Here is a 16069-nt window from a genome sequence, read left to right on the forward strand (position 1 = left end):
CGCTGACCTGGCAATTTTGGAGTCGGCTCATCCTCTGTAGTCCGTGGATCCAAATTTGAATTTTGTCCACTCGAGTCGACTCGACTGTCCTGGGAGTCGACTCGAATCTCAGAGCCCGAACTCCCGATTCTCTGTCTTTTGGCTCATCCAGTCTTGGAGTCGACTCGAACTTCCTTGGAGTCGACTCGGCTCTCAGTTTCCGAAAGTTGGTCTTCTGCCTTTTGACGTGAAGCTTGTCTTGGAGTCGACTCGAGCTGTCTGGGAGTCGACTCGAATCTCAGAGGCAGTAACATGGTCTTCTGTCTGTCGATGGTCGCACAGTCTCGGAGTCGACTCGCGTACTGCGGGAGTCGACTCGAATCTCAGAGTCCATAAAACGCTCTCTGACTTTTTCTTTGTGTACCACTGGGAGTCGACTCGCGTTCCACTGGAGTCGACTCGAATCTCAGAGTCCATAAAACGCTCTCTGACTTTTTCTGTGTGTACCGCTGGGAGTCGACTCGCGTTCCACTGGAGTCGACTCGAATCTCAGAGTCCATAAAACGCTCTCTGACTTTTTCTGTGTGTACCGCTGGGAGTCGACTCGCGTTCCACTAGAGTCGACTCGAATCTCAGACCCGAAAAACTGCTCTTCTGTCCTTCTGTCTGTTTTCAGTCGGAGTCGACTCGTACTGATCAGGAGTCGACTCGAGCTCGTGCCAGTGACCTTGATACGCTTGGAGTCGACTCGTGAAACTCGGGAGTCGACTCGTATCTCAGACATTGGTTCATGCAGACTTCTTAACTTATCCAAAATGCTATGAACCAAGTCTAGAGACACTTGGACAGGATTTTCACTGAAACACTCAATTGAATTCATTAGTAATCACAAAATATACTCAAATGCTTTGAGCTCATCAAAATCAAACGGGGTTTTAATCGATCACTCCACACATGTATCTTGCTTTTCTCATATGTATCTTGCTTTCTCTCATGTATCTTTAAATCTTGATTAAGGAACATTGTATCTGTTTTTGTTTTTAATGTATGAAAATGTTCCTATTTTGATCAATGAAGATTGAAGTTTATGGTATATTGTATCTTTTCCATGTATCTTTTTGATGATAACAAAAAGGGGGAGAAGAAAAGAAAGAGTATTTTATTTGAGAAGTAAAGAAAGAGTATTAATTTTGGGAGAAGTAAAGATATTGTTTAGGTTAAACAAAGTAACAAAAAGGGGAGAAGTAAAGATGTCTTAAGAGTAAGTAAAGCAAGCTAAAGAAAGGATTATGTAAAGAAAGAGAAATAAGAACTTATGCAAGAAAAGAGAAATAAATGGGAAAACAAATTGAAAATCATATAAGAAAGCTTATACATCTAAGGGGGAGCAATTTGTAATAATGAAATTGATTAAATCAAAAATTTCTATCAAATTTCAGAATTTGGCACATATAAATTCAGAATTTGGCACGCACCTCTCGCACCCCGATACATAAGCTGAAACTCATATTTTATCTCAAATTTTTGATGTTTCATCACTAATGAATTATAAATGAAAGGGGGAGCAATTCAAAGAGTCAAATTGGCAACATTTAAATGATATAGGGGGAGATTTCACTCTTATATATGAAAGCCTGAAATTCAGCAATTTAATCCCTTTTATAAACTGATTTTAAAGACAAGTATCAATAGGCTTATACTCTTTATTTTGTAATCATCAAAAAGGGAGAGATTGAGGATGATAGTGTTATTTTGATGATTAACAAGTAATTATCAAGAGTATGTTATAAGTTAAATTGATACTTCATTTATAAGTTCATTACTCTTAGTATATTTGTGTGATTGATAATAGATACATGCTTTGTTCATTTGAATGAATCTAACCTTGAGAATGCAGCAAAGTGTGGATTGAGTCGACCCAAAGATTGTTTGAGTCGACCCCGGCACATCAAGAAAACATTTGGCACACTCCTGCAAAAATGGCACAGATGAACAGTTGGTTGGGTCGACCCAAGGTAAGCATGAGTCGACCCAAAACTTCAAGAACCTCAAAACATGAAGGAAATATGTTCTCTGGATTTACTGGGAGGGTCGACCCAAACAGTGGTTGAGTCGACCCAAGCTTGAGTCGACCCAAACTCTGAGAGGGTCGACCCAAAGGCAAGACAGAAAGACAGACAGAAAATGGTTCTCTGAAATTACTGAGAGGGTCGACCCAAGAAGAAGTTGAGTCGACCCAAGTGAACTTTGAGTCGACCCAAAGAAAGGATAGGTCGACCCAAGTGAAGGAAGGCTGAAATCAAAGTTTCTGTGTTCTCTGAGAGTGTCGACCCAAGGAATGTTTGAGTCGACCCAAGGCAAAGTTGGGTCGACCCAAGGACAGGTTGAGCCGACCCAAACACGGGCTGAACAGTAACGGCTAGTTCTGCAGATGTACTTTTTGTCCTTCCCAAGGTCAGTAACGGCTAGTTTTTGAATTCTAACCATTGGGGCTTGACCAAAAAAGGTGGGAAGCTATTTAAAGGGGCACTATTCATCAGAGAGAACAACTTTTGAAAGGAATATCAAAGAGTACTCAAGAACACAAAAGTGCCCTAATCTTCTTCATCAAGAGCTTCATTCAAGAATCAAAGAAAGGGATTGAGCAAATTCAAAGAGGCATCAAGAGCTCCATCCCCCCTTGAAGAGTGAAGCATCCTTGACAAAGAAGAGCAAAGACACTTCAAAGCGATAAATACTTTCTAACTCTTCTTTGTAGTTTATATTGTTTCATATGCTCATTTAGGAGTTTGAATCTTTTCTTTTTGTTTGTCAAACACTTTGTAAAGGTTCGTTGGTTAGCCCGCAAAACCAACAAAGGTTTTTGGTGAACCCGGAAAACCAAAGTGTAAAGGTTCGTTGGTGAGCCCGCAAAACCAACAAAGGTTTTTGGTGAACCCGGAAAACCAAAGTGTAAAGGTTCGTTGGTGAGCCCGCAAAACCAACAAAGGTTTTTGGTGAACCCGAAAAACCAAAGTGTATAGGTTCGTTGGTGAGCCCGCAAAACCAACAAAGGTTTTTGGATTGTGAGCCCGAAAAACAATCCAACTGTAATCCGCGGGATTATAGTGAATTCCCAAGGGGACGCTTGGGGAGTGGACGTAGGTGCTAAGGAGAGCACCGAACCACTATATATTGTTGTGTTTGTGTTGTGCTTGTGCTTACGTTTATTCTTGCATCATCTTCTATCTTTGCACTAGTTTAAATCATTCAAATAGTTTAAGGAAGCATCCACCGCACTTAATTAAGAAAACGTTTAAAGCACCAAAATTTAGAAGAAACCAATTCACCCCCCCCTCTTGGCTTGTCACCTTGGGCAACACCTTTTCACTTGTAACCATGCTAAAATCCATCCGAACATTGCTTGCCATTACAGCATTTCATGATTATGAAATCTGGCAGATGGATGTGAAAACTGCTTTCCTGAATGGATATCTTGATGAAGATATCTATATGGAACAGCCTTCGGGTTTCACTTCCAGTGATGGAGATCACAAGGTCTGCAAGCTGCAAAGGTCCATCTATGGACTAAAGCAAGCATCTCGGAGTTGGAACACTCGTTTCGATGATGCAATCAAAACGTTTGATTTCATCAAAAATGAAGAAAAACTGTGTGTTTACAAAAAGGTTAGTGGGAGTGCTGTCGTATTTTTCGTACTGTACGACATCCTCCTGATAGTAAATGATATTCCCATGCTAACCTCGGTCAAGGTCTGGTTGTCAAAAGAGTTCTCCATGAAAGACCTTGGGGAAGCATCCTATATTTTAGGAATAAAGGTCTATAGAGATAGATCTAAAAGGATGCTTGGCCTATCACAGAAAATGTACATAGAGAAAGTGCTGAAAAGGTTCAACATGGAAAACTCTAAAAGGGGTCTCTTACCCCTAAAGCATGGAATTCATCTCTCCAAGAAGATGTGCCCCAACACATCTGAAGAGATTCAACGCATGAGTAAGATCCCCTATGCATCGGCAATAGGGAGTCTCATGTATGCCATGCTATGTACACGACCTGATATAGCCCTTGCTATGGGTGTCACAAGCAGATATCAGTCGAATCCAGGTGAAGAACACTGGACAGCTGTGAAGAATATTCTTAAGTACTTGAGAAGAACTAAAGATTTATTCTTGGTTTTTGGAGGATCATCAAAGAGTAGACTCAGTGGACAACATGGCAGACCCATTCACTAAGCAGCTAAGTCAGCAAAAGACTGAAGCCCACCTTGAGAAGATGGGCCTAAGATATATGACCAATTGGCTTTAGTGCAAGTGGGAGATTGTTAGATGTATGCCCTAGAAGCCAATCTGGCTGACACATTGTTAATTCTAGGGACATAATTTTGTACTTGACTATTTATTATTGAATAAATAAAAGGCATCTTTTTATTCATATTGTTTATGTGTCTATGAATCGTCCAAGAATTGATAAGATGATGATGCGTATTCTTAAGAGTTAAGAATTTGAGCCATGCATCATTGGTGATTAATTTCTGAATGCTCCTGATCAATGGATCATCATAAGGACGGTGATCGATCCGATGAGATCAGTGCACACATTACTTTTCCTATGGATGGACGAGACTCGAGTCCACGGTGTGGAGACACTGAAGTAATAGTGCAGGTGCTTGTTAGAGAACAAGGATACTGAGCGTGACCAAGACAAGAAGTCACTTGAATGTATGTCCACTCGTCAGTGACTTGTTTGATGTTGCAGTAGTGTGACTGGTCCTTTGACCTGCGATGCTTCAGCTACTCACAGTGAGATTATTGTAGTTTGACTGCACAAATACATGGTCTCTAGCCATATGGGTCCATGCAGTGTAGATTGGCTGCAGTAGGTTCACTGTAGGAGTAGGGTATGCATCTACAAGGAACCTATCGACCTTGATAGATAAGGAGAGATCCTATGTGATTTATAAGACTGAGTTCGTAAGACCTCGGCCGGGGCAGATTGCACAGTGGAGAAAGAGTTCTCCGCTCTCGAACTTAAGTCGAATAAATCTTAACATATGACAGACGAAGGGGTTTAACGAGTTATCCATGACCTCCGTCTTGTAGGGATCCACGATAGAAGGACTGTATCACATGATAACTGCACCTAAAGGTTCATCATTCTATTCTGCTGGGTAGCCACTACATGCTGCTAGGTGTCACTAGTAGATGGTGAGACTCACAGAGATTATCTCGATGATCGATAAACCCTGATGAGTAGAGTTGGAATCGTTCCAAGCCATTGAAAGGAGTCTTTAATGATATTGTGATAGAAATCGCAATATATCTCATTACCAGTCAGAATAGAACCTATGGGGTCACACACACTAGAGGCATTGACCGATCCGATGGTTGAATCGTGATTAGGAATCACAAGTAATCAATTCGATTGATAATAAGTTGAAGAAGGAACAAAGAGAATTAATTAATTGGATTTAAAATAAGAGTCCTACTTGGAGTAGGATTCCTAGAGTCCTAATTGGATTAGGACTATGATTCCTACTTGGACTGGGATTCCTACTTGGAGTGGGAATCCTATTTGGAGTAGGACTAGGATTCCTACTTGGAGTAGGATTCCTACGATCCTAATTGGATTAGAAGTTTTGAATTAAATTTGGATTCCTACTTGGAGTAGGATTCCTAGAGTCCTAATCGGATTAGGACTTCGGATTCAAATTAGAGTCCTAATTGGATTAGGACCAAAATTAAATAAGTCCTAATTGGATTAGAATTTCTTAAGTCCTAATTAATTATTAATCTAATGAAACAACAAGACTCCTAATTGGATTAGGATTGAAGGGTTCAATTGAGTCATGGTTCATTAAGTTCTAATTGGATTAGGACTTACCTAGATTAAACCCAATTTGGTTCACCCTTGGTCCAAGCCTAATTAGATTAGGACCTAACCATGAGTGACCTTCCTAATCCTCCTTAAAGGAGGAGGAGGTTAACCATGAAGGAGGGGCACACACCCCTCCTCCTTTTCCTTGCTTGGTGCGGCAAAGAAGAGGGGTCGGCGCCCCTCTTGGAAGTTTATCAAGGAGCTCCTACAAAGTAGGAGCTCCACATGCTATTTAAGAGGAGGCGTGGGGGATGACCTAGGGCATCATTGAAACCCTCTCCCTCTTCAATTCGTGGCCCCCTCTCCTCCCCTTTCCTTGGTTCAACCGCAAGCAAAGGAAGAAAAAGAAAGGTGGCCTCTTCATCCTCCCTTCCTCCTTCCAACGCAAGGAAAAGAAAGAAGGCTGCAGGGGTTTTGTTCCTTTACTATTCTTCATCCTTCTTCTTCCTCGTCTCAAGCACATTCAAGAGTTGAAAGAAATAGAGGAGATCAGCCATCAAAGTTATCTCTGCAAGGGAGCTAGCACCCCGGGGAGATAGAAAGCTTGGATCGGTTTTCTGCTTCGTGTGGATACCCATAGAGGCCGGGCACTTGAACGGCTTCAAGCGAACCTTCATCCAAAACCACGATCATCAGTTTGCAGTGATCATCTATCCGCACAAGGTGAAGATCTGATCTTCTAATGTTATTTAAAAGTTTTTAATCCTTATTTATCTACGAACGGTTTTTAAACAACGTTCATGCGATGAACGGTTGATCCCGCGCATGCCCTTCCGCTGCATCTTTAATTTTTGAAATTTTTCTGCGGCATGGGCGGGTTCCCAACAGAATGATCGCAAAACAACATTCAAGAACCTTTGGACTTTGGTTACCGTATAATTTATCCCTTTGACTCCTAAATGCCACGATGACTTCAGAGTTCTGTCAACTCTGTAATAAGTGCATCCATGATCTGATTCAACTTTAGAAATTCTGTGACTTCTCACAATGATTACCTGACCAAGGTTTTGCTAAATTGAACACAAGGCATTATCTCCTATTTTCAGGAGGGGTCAATTCCATCTTGACTCACAACTGACTACACAAGTACTTGACTATACCCAGTAACCTTCCGTCACTGAATTAGAAATTTAGGTAGTCCGGTACCAAAGTACAGTGAGTTGCTTGCTAGTCACAGGTTGCGGTCTCAGGTCAGAGGGACAAACTTATACCCATATCCACTCGGAACATCTTTTGACAGTAGAGCGTTCCGAAATTGGTCACGTTCAGTGAAATGTACTCCTATACTTTATCTGTGTGACATATCAGTGTCTCTACACTCTTTGGTTAAGAGGACAACCAGCGTATATGTCACACAACGACCTAATCTCGATAATACTGTCGTCCTAATAACAGCATATCATTTGATCGCGAACAGTTTTAAGGACTTGAAGATAAATCCTCTTTTATCATAAAACAAGTCCTATGGACTTCATCATATAAGAGTTCATTTGAAGATGTACAATGAAATGATGAAAAATGCCAAATAATATTTTATTAATTTATCAATTGATTTACAAAATTTAATCATCAGTGCACTGACGATTGACTCTTAGGATACAATTCCTTACATCTACACCGTGGACTCGAACTCGTCCATCTGACTAAGTGATCTGTGCATTAATCTCAGCGGATCGATCACCGTCCCTCGTGATGGATCCATCGATTAGGAGCATTTAAAAATTAATCCCTAATGACACATGCCTCAAATTCTCAACTTCTTGAGAATATATATCATCATCTATTAATTTCTTGGACGATTCATGGACACATACAAACATGAATGAAAAAATAAATTATCCAATCGTATTTATTAATAAGTGTCAAATTACAAATTTATGCCCCAGATTACAAATATACGTCAACCACGTTGGCTTCTAGGGCATACTTCTAACAGCATACTCACTAGGAGTAGTGAGCAGATACTAGTTTGATCTAGGTAGCAACCACTAGAAGGTTGTAAAAACCATCCTTAAGTATTTGAGAAATACTAAAAATCAGTGGCTAGTCTACGGTGATTCTGACTTAAAACTTGAGGGATATACCGATTCAAGTTTTCAGTCAGATCAAGATGATAGCAAGAGCGTGTCGGGATATATCTTTACTCTTAAGGGTGAGGTCATCTGCTGGAAGAGTTCCAAGCAGCATACAGTGGCAGATTCTACATGTGAAGCAGAATACATCGCAGCATCTGATGCCGCCAAGAAAGCTGTATGGTTGCGGAAGTTCATCACTGAGCTTGGAGTGACACCCTCCATTGATGGTCCAGTGACTGTATTTTGTGACTGTTGCCCAAGGTGACAAGCCAAGAGGGGGGGGGGGTGAATTGGTTTCTTTTAAATTTAAACTATCTTACTCAAATCAAATGGATGGTTAGTAAGCTAAAGCAAATCACAATACAAACAACACAATGTATAGTGGTTCGGTGCTCTCCTTAGCACCTACGTCCATGTTAGGGTTTTCCTGTGCCCTAGGGCGCAGCGGAAGATACGGAATTATAAAATTTTCTTATAAAACCCATTATATGAAATCCTAATAAGCCAAGATCGCCTTAATAGTATAACCAAATAATGTAGAAAATATAATCTTGGTATAGAAGAATACCTATCACGCTATATCCAATATATCTGAAGATGTCCTAAGGTGCCCAAATGTTCACCCTCCGATGTTGATCCACACAGGAATGGGTTCAAGACTCTAGCTCCACCAAAACTTGATTCTAATTGTTCAATCCTTCCAAAGAATTTAATTGGCTGATTTTCCTTCACTTCCTTCTTCCTTTCTACCTCTAAAACATTCACTAGCCTTTTGGTCCTAAAGAAGACCCTCTTGTCTTGGGTTAGGACAAAAGAGAGAGGCTTGTAAGAAAGAAGGGATAAGGAAGAGAGAAGGAGAGGCTTTTTCTTGGATGATCTTTAGAACCCCAAGGCACCTCCTTATTTATAAGAGATGGAGGGATGCATCATAAAGGGATGCATCCCATCCACACACCTCATCATGATGAGGCATGTGCTGATGGGGTGCTAAGGAGAAGGGTGTATCAACTTCTTTCTCACATCTCCCTCTTAAATCCTGATGATCCAAGGGGCCAAATGCAGTGAACCAAAGCCAATGGTCCAGATCTAGGCGCCATCTAATGGTCCAGATCAGCGCATCATCATTCAGGGTGCCATCCAATGGTCCAAAAGCAAGATGCCATCACCGATGGTCCAAATTCAGGCGCTGAGCAACGGTCCAGATCTTTCATCTAGAGAGCCATCCAGTGGTCCAGATTCAGGCGCTGAGCAACGGTCCAGATCTTTCATCCAGAGAGCCATCCAGTGGTCCAGATTCAGGTGCTAACCAGTGGACCAGATCCTTCATCCAGGAAGCCATCCAATGGTCCAGATGAAGGCGCCAACCAGTGGACCAGATCCGTCATCCAGGAAGCGATCCAATGGTCCAGAAGTGAAGGCCCTATCAAACCCAATCCAATTGGGTTTAACCAACTTAAAGAAAATATTAAACCTAATCAAATCAGGTCTAATTAAAGCCAAATGGGTTTCAACTCTTGGCTAACCCATATTAGGTCATGATCTAATCATATTAGATCAACCTAATCTAAGAATCATATTCGAATTTAATTTGAATCAGGAGCTAGGATTTGCAACACGTGCTAGCATGTTCATCTTGCAAACATGATCTAATCCAATTAGACCTTTGATCAATTCCCTTGTGTGTGACCCATTGGGTTCCTTATCTTAGCCAGCAGTAGGTGCAGGTGCAAGTTGACCTAACCTGATTAGAATACCTCTAATCCAATTTAGGTTCAATTTAGTGCTAAACCTGACTTAGCAATCAGAACCTTTCTGATGCTTTGATCTAATCAAACTCTTTGATCCGATCAACCCACAAGACATGATTGACGTCTAGCAACGTATCATGTCTACCCGGAAGATGAGGAATGTATTGGACAAATCCAAACATACCCTTCAGTGGCAAGTTACCGTGAAATTCAATCCCTCAGTCATACTACATCCTGAATAAGTGCATGAGTATGGATCAATATCAAACTCAATCACTTATTCATGTCTCTCTCAATCTTTTATATGATAATTCAAACAATGAAATATTAGAAACTCTTTCTAATATTCATTTTGCTTTGATCAAAGGCTTCTTGAATCATCATAAGATTAGAGTAAGTAGGATGTTACCTTCTCTTACTAGAAGTGACTGATTCCTTGTTGACCTACTCACAACCTTCATACAAAATCCACCATATCCAGAATACCCCGTACACAACGCAATGTCGTGAATGAGGGTAAACCAAAACATAGCTTCAAGTGCACAAGGTACCATGGTGATCTCAGGTCTAAGGATCACTTGCACAACTCCCACTATGAGAACCATCTTTTGATAATTAAGTAAGAATCCATAAGATGTTCTCATGGCTGGTCATTTCAGTGAACTCATTCCTCTAATGAGCACCCACATCTTTGTATTAGTGTCTCACACAAGTGATTGTGAGATCAATCACCCTCTACATTGAGCATACATAAGATGTGCCAGTCTTTTCGGTAATATTGATCCCCGACTCAATATACCAATTTGACTGAAAATATTCTAAATTAGAATTTTAGGATTTTAGGTCTCACTGGTATGATCTCATCATAACCCTAAAACCAATGTCCTAATTAATGGGGTTCATCATCCAATAATAAAATAGATAAGCAGCAAATGATGAAACACAATGCCTTTATTGATATATATCGAGTGTCAAAGTACATGATTTGGAGGATTATAAAGAGAAACCCATCAAATGATTGGCTTATAGGGCATCTAGTCTTTCAATCTCCCACTTGCACTAAAGCCAATCGCCCTTATATTTTAACCCCATACAATCGAGGTGACGATTGAATTGCTGCTGTGGTAGAGCTTTAGTAAATGGGTCTGCTATATTGTTTTTTGTGTCTACTCGTTCAATCTTGACGTCTTGTCTTTCGATTATCTCTTGAACAAGATGGAAGCGTCTCAAAATGTGCTTGGATCTATGATGAGACCTTGGTTCCTTAGCCTGTGCAACAGCTCCAGTGTTATCGCAATAAACTGGGACTGGTCCGGCAATCTCAGGAACTACACCCAGTTCTGTGATGAACTTCTTCATCCAGACTGCTTCCTTAGCAGCTTCACTAACAGCTATGTATTCTGCCTCAGTAGTTGAGTCAGCTACAGTTTGCTGTTTGGAACTTTTCCAACTCACAGCTCCACCATTCAAAGTGAAGATATATCCAGAGATTGACTTGCTATCATCTGGATCAGATTGAAAGCTACAATCTGAATAGCCTTCTAGTTTCAATTCTGATCCTCCATAAATCAGAAAAACATCTCTAGTCCTTCTCAAGTATTTGAGAATGCTTTTCATAATTTTCCAATGATCCTCCCCGGGATCTGCCTGAAATCTACTTACCATACCTAAGGCATAAGCTACATCAGGCCTGGTACATAACATAGCATACATGATCGACCCTACTGCTGAAGCATAGGGAATAGAACTCATTCTATTCCTCTCTTCGGATGTCTTAGGAGACATCTTCCTAGAGAGTTGTATGCCATGTCCTATGGGTAAGAAACCTTTCTTACTTGCATCCATGCTGAACCTCTTCAGCACATTATCTATGTACCTAGACTGGAACAAACCTAGCATCCTTTTAGATCTATCTCTATAGATCCTTATACCAAGTATATAGGATGCTTCACCCAAGTCTTTCATGGAAAATTTCTTTGATAGCCAAGTCTTGACCGATTGCATCATTGGAACATCATTTCCAATGACCAATATATCGTCCACATATAATATCAAGAAGACAATAGCACTCCCACTAGTCTTCTTGTACACACAAGGTTCATCTATATTTTTAATGAAGCCAAACTCTTTGACTATCATGTCAAAATGGATGTTCCAACTCCTAGATGCCTGCTTTAATCCATAAATGGATTTCTTAAGCCTACATACTTGATTTGCTCTCCCTCTTGAGACAAATTCCTCTGGCTGTGTCATATAAACCTCTTCCTCAAGGTGACCATTAAGAAAGGCGGTTTTGACATCCATCTGCCAGATCTCATAATCATAGTATGCAGCTATAGCAAGCATAATCCGAATAGATTTGAGCATAGCTACTGGCGAAAAAGTTTCATCATAATCAATACCTTGTTTTTGCCTGAAACCTTTTGCCACTAGCCTGGCCTTATAGGTTTCTACTTGGCCATCAGCTCCTATCTTCTTGTTGTATACCCATTTGCACCCTATTGGAATCACTCCCTCAGGTGCATCAACCAAAGTCCACACTTGGTTTGTATACATAGAATCTATCTCGGATTTCATGGCATCCAGCCATCTGTCAAAGTCCCTACTCTTGACAGCTTCCGAATAGGTCAGAGGGTCATCGTTATCAATGATGTGGGCTTCATCATTCTCAATGATAAATCCATACCTCTCAGGTGCATTTCGCACTCTTTCTGACCTTCGGAGAGGAGTAGTGTGTAGTGGCTGTACCTCTTCCATGTGTACATCTGGTTGAGGATTATTATGTGTCTCACCTTGTAGGTCTTGAACTTCATCAAGTTCAATTCTTCTATCCTTGCCCTTTTCTAAGAAAAACTCTTTTTCCAAGAAAGTGGCATAACTAGCAACAAATACCTTTTGTTCGGTAGGATCATAGAAGATATATCCTAAACTGTCTTTAGGATAACCTACAAATGTACACTTGTCCGATCTAGCACTTAGCTTATGTCCAAAATTTCTTTTGACATAAGCATGACAACCCCATATCTTAAGATACTTAAGATTAGGTTTCTTTCCTTTCCATATCTCATATGGAGTGCTAGATACAGACTTAGATGGTACTCTATTTAATACTAATGCAGCAGTTTCTAGGGCATGTCCCCAGAAGAAAATTGGAAGATTTGTGAAGCGCATCATGGACCGTACCATATCTAATAAGGTACGATTCCTTCTTTCAGCTACACCATTTAATTGTGGCGTATATGGAGGTGTCCATTCAGAGAGTATACCCTTTAATTTAAGATAGTCTAAAAATTCACTAGAAAGGTATTCTCCTCCTCGATCAGATCGAAGGATTTTAATACACTTTCCAGTTTGTTTTTCGACCATATTTTGATACTCTTTAAATTTATCAAAGGCTTCGGATTTATGTTTCATTAGATACACAAAACCGAACCTTGATAAGTCATCAGTAAATGTGATGAAGTAAGAGTATCCATCTCTAGCTTGAGTTGACATAGGACCGCACACATCAGTGTGTACGAGTTCTAACAACTCACTTGCCCTTTCTCCATGTCCCGAGAATGGAGACTTGGTCATTTTACCAGTAAGACAAGATTCATAAGTTCCTAATGATTCAAAATCATAAGGGTCAAAGAATTTATCTTTATACAACTTATGTAACCTTGTCTCACTAATATGACCTAATCGGTAATGCCAGAGGAGGGTATTATTAATATTTTCTCTTTTTCTTTTATTATCTTTGCCAATATAAAATATAACATTATTAAGACATAATACTAAAAGACCATTTTTCATAGTGCCATGACAATAATACTCATTAGATAAAGAAATAGAGCAACCATTGCTCTTTCCATTTATTTCGAATCCTTTCTTAAGCAACAAAGGAATTGAAATTACATTTCTAATGATTTTTGGCATAAAATAACAGTCTTCTAGCTTCAAGAACTTTCCGGAGGGTAGCTCCAGTATGTAGGTGCCAACAGCTTCAGCCTGGATGGATTCTCCTCCAGCGCCATATAGCTCGAAGTCACCTTTCTTCAGTCTTCTAATTTTCTGCAGTCCATGCAAAAATTTGCATATGTGAGAACCACAACCGGTATCCAATATCCATGAATTAGAATCAGAAGAACTTAATGTCATATTGGCATGTAATAAAAACATACCTTTTGATGCAACACTTGCATCAGGCTTCACACTTGCAAGAAAGCTCTTGCAGTTCCTTTTCCAATGCCCCGTCTTGCCACAGTGGAAACAGGTACCGGGTCCAGAGATTTTCTTTCCCTTCTTCTTTTTGATGCGACTCTTAGGGTTTAGTTTTTTCTTTGAACTCTTGTTGCCCGACTTCTTCTTTGAGCTCTCACCAACAAGAAGGATCGGACCCTTATCCTTCTTGATGTGAGACTCTGTTGTTTTCAGCATATTTAGAAGCTCAGGCAGGGAGAAATTTAGTTTGTTCATGTGATAATTCACGACAAACTGCGAGAATGAGTCGGGTAGTGATTGCAGGATCAAATCCTGACTGAGCTCACTGTCCATAGCAAAACCAAGTTGACTTAATCGAGTGATTAAGTCTATAACCTTTAAACAGTGGTCTTGCACAGACGATCCCTCGATCATTCTAGCACGGAACAACTGTTTAGATATCTCATATCTAGCAGTTCTGCTCTGCTCACCATATAACTCCTTTAAGTTAAGGAGTATGGAGTGAGTATCCATGCTATCATGCTGCCTCTGCAATTCATTATTCATAGAAGCAAGCATGATACATTTGACAGTCAAACTGTCATTTTTCCGCATACGATATATGGCCAATTCCTCCTCAGTTGCATCTTCTCCTGCTGACCCTAGGTCAGGGGTTTCAAGAATGTAGGAAAGTTTTTCTTGTGTGAGAACAATCTTTAAATTCCTCAACCAATCCACATAGTTGGGACCAGTCAATTTGTTTGTATCTAAGATACCTCTAAGTGAGAGTGAAGATGCCATTTTTGCAGAATTAATCTATAATTACAAAGAACACTAATATAAGCAGACCAATCATGATGACATGTATTCAATCAGACAAGGACTTTTATCTAATTGTTACTCCCACTATTTTTATCGAATATCATAACCCTCAAGTATGATGAACGAGAAAATACTAATTTTCTTAGTAGGGTTGAGATCCAAATTCCTTATAAAAGACCTTGTGGGAATCACAACAAGCCCTTATAAGTTCAAAGGTAGGAAACTCTTTCCAATTGCATCCCATGCAATTCCCAACTTTATTCTGTCCTCTAGCACACATATAGTCTTGTGGGAATCACAACAAACTATTGTGTCTAGTTAAGTCAAACCCTTCATTTTTATACAGTCATATTTGAATAATGCTGCCCTTGTGGGAATCACAACAAGGCAACATATTAAAATATGCCATATGCATCATATGCACCAAGATATTACAATATCAATCCCTAATACTAGCCTTGTGGGAATCACAACAAGCTAGCGTAGATATTGACATAATAATATCTAAGCATGAAGGAAGGACCTTTATAGTGTTATATCAGCAATTAGCTTTTCCATGGAGGTCAATCAAATAGTTGGCCAGGTAAGCAGATGGGAGGCTCTCCTTACTTAGTAAGGTCCTAATTAAATAACCACCTGTAGCCTCTTTTCTAGACACCAACTTAGTCAATTGATTCAGAATGGCTCAGCTTAAAGCAATTAACACTACGACTTAATTATGAATTTAGTGAGGACTTTCAAATAGCAGTATCTTACTAACATTAAGCTCAACCATAAAGGACAATCAAATAATTGGCCAGGAAAGCAGGTGGGAGGCACCCCTCACTCAGAGAGTGAGGTCCTAATTAAGTAACCACCTGTGGCTTCCTTCCTAGACACCAACTGAGTCGATTGTTCCAGAATGGGTCAGCCCAAAGTTTTCATACTACTATATTGGTCTCATTGCACATTCTATAATTTAGCACTAGCAATTATACTATGCTACAACATGAATATAACACTATCTCATGGCATAAACTAATCATGCGTACAAACAACCTAGCTATCTCATAGCATCAAGATAATAGCATGTATTATCATTTGGTTAAACTGATTAAGGATGGCTCTGATACCACTGTTAGGGTTTTCCTGTGCCCTAGGGCGCAGCGGAAGATACGGGATTATAAAATTTTCTTATAAAACCCATTATATGAAATCCTAATAAGCCAAGATCGCCTTAATAGTATAACCAAATAATGTAGAAAATATAATCTTGGTATAGAAGAATACCTATCACGCTATATCCAATATGTCTGAAGATGTCCTAAGGTGCCCAAATGTTCACCCTCCGATATTGATCCACACAGGAATGGGTTCAAGACTCTAGCTCCACCAAAACTTGATTCTAATTG

This window comes from Phoenix dactylifera, chromosome 1 (genome assembly GCF_051530095.1).
Source record: "Phoenix dactylifera cultivar Ajwa chromosome 1, Ajwa_hap1_PhDact_Kaust_v1.1, whole genome shotgun sequence".
Taxonomy (NCBI): domain Eukaryota; kingdom Viridiplantae; phylum Streptophyta; class Magnoliopsida; order Arecales; family Arecaceae; genus Phoenix; species Phoenix dactylifera.